The sequence below is a fragment of the Pinus tabuliformis genome, chromosome 9 (genome assembly GCF_031772625.1).
Source record: "Pinus tabuliformis cultivar Carrire ecotype Pingquan chromosome 9, CPIR1, whole genome shotgun sequence".
NCBI lineage: Eukaryota > Viridiplantae > Streptophyta > Pinopsida > Pinales > Pinaceae > Pinus > Pinus tabuliformis.
The window spans coordinates 265589428-265591464 of record NC_142307.1 but is presented as its reverse complement, the minus strand read 5'-3'; the positions used below and the strand labels follow the sequence as shown (position 1 = coordinate 265591464).

Below are 2037 nucleotides of genomic sequence, written 5' to 3'. Positions count from 1 at the left end.
TCCAGGGTTTGAGTCAAATGGAAGTCTCCTATTTTGAGAATAATCTGATCAGGTAGTCCTTTGCTTATGTCTATTTCTGCGCAGATTCTTGCGAAGGTGTAAATGCCTTTTTCCCCTCTTGAGGTGTCTGTGTTAAGGAAGCGTCCTAGAGAATTGCCGATTCCTTCAAATACAGCAAAGTGCCATAAATGCACCGGTAGGTTAGGAAGTCTGACCCAGATTGGGAGTTTGGTGATGATTGTTGTAGAAGGATCGAAGTCTGGGAACCAAGGTGTTAGGAATAAACCCGCTGAGTTCCAAAACCATGGGCCTTCAGTTAAGACTCTTTGGTAGTCCTCGCTGTCAACAAACACTGTTATGAAGAAGCCTTTTGAGCAGAGAAGAACCTTGCAATTGTTGGTCCAATTAGAGTGAATCCATTGGTATAGATCTGTTGTACGTGGCCATAGCCCATTGAACCTGCAAATAATGCCCAGCTCTGCAAACACCTGGTATTGCCTATCCATCGTAGGATGTATTATTTCAATGGAGGGGGTTTCCTCCAGTTTGTCCACCAAAAAAGGTTTAGGAGCTTGAGCTGGAGGAGATTTTTCCTTGGGCTTCTGAGCATGGACAACATCTTTGTAAGAAGATGCTGCAGCTAAGGATGACTGTCCAACAGCTCCCCCTCTCAAACGAAGGGACAAAGTGATAGAGGCATTTCTTTGAATGTTGTAAAAAGAAAGGGGATTGTGATCCTCCAATTGTTTACCTTCGTAGAGGAATCGTTGAGAGGCTGTGGGAATTCCCACCTTATCTTCCATGATTTGCTTGAGGTCCTGCACTCGATCTGAAGATCTCACCCACTGTAGCATAGATTTGCCAGAGAGGAGCACAATCAAAATCTGGAACGATGCAGAGATATCTGCTTTCTGCTTTCCTCTGCAATCCTGATGCGAGAGGGAGCTGGTGCATGCACAGCCTGCTAAGGGCCCAAACTGTGCTTGTTTAATTATTTCCTGCGCAGTACAGCATGCGATTTTCACCGCTGATTTCAGCTTGCATGGGGATGAGGCCCCACTGAAACTCACGGCTCTAAATTCTGCAGGACCGAGCATAGGCCAATCGTCATCTGCACCTTGTGCCTTATGCCGGTTTCCTAAAACCTCTTCAGCACATCCATTCTGAGCATGGACAGAGATCAGGCCCCTTTTTGAAACCAAATCTCGGTGAGGCATTTTGTCAAACACTTGCCTCGCAACCTCCTTGGATTTGAAATGCGAAAGCGTTCGTTGCTGGTTCTAGAGATCCACGAACCTGTTTCCCAAAGCCTTCCACCTCACCTCCTCTTGGAACCTCTTGGCCGCTGCAACAGGGGCACTGGCGGCCTCCTCTGCCGAATTGCGCGTTCCCAGCCATGCTCTGACCCCCTTACTGGTATCTCTGATCTTCGCAACCGGCGCGGCAGCCATTTTGGGAGGTAGAATGTTATGGATATTGGGCATGACTCCACCAATGGCTAAGGTAACAGTGCCGAACAGCTTGCTGAGCTCCTCGTTATTTTGGACGGCCAACTGGATGTGGCGGGAAACCATCCTGGTCTTCTTATTATCCCGGGTAGCGTTACCTGCCAGCTCCAGTACCTCAGCTGCCAGATATTCAAGAACGGCCGCGAGGTAAACAGGGGCGCCGGCTTCCATCCGTTCGGCATACTTGCCGGCCTTGAGAAAACTCGCTAATCTGCAAACAGGAAACTGCAACCCTGCCTTGCTGCTGCGCAAGGTGGACTTCTTCTTGGAACTGCCTGCTCCTCCGACCGCCGGTCCCCGCCCTGCCATGGATGATCAAGATACGATAACAGTAAAAAAAACCCTCGTTCACTCTGCAACTCTCTGTCTGTGATTGATTCAAGTGATCTATGATTGATAAAATGATTTATGTAAGGTTTAGTGATTGATGACTCAGTGTTTAGTATTATTAAATCGATATGTAGGTCTTATACGGAAGAAAAACATATATACGCAAGTCTTATTAAGTATAGTTTCATACAAAATTTGA

The 2037-nt window shown here is 47.2% G+C and overlaps 1 pseudogene; it reads right to left on the bottom strand.

Moving 5' to 3' along the window:
* Positions 1-1280: 1280 nt before the first annotated feature.
* Positions 1281-1817, bottom strand: LOC149148222 (histone H2A.6 pseudogene; annotated as a pseudogene).
* Between the last annotated feature and the right edge of the window lie 220 nt (positions 1818-2037).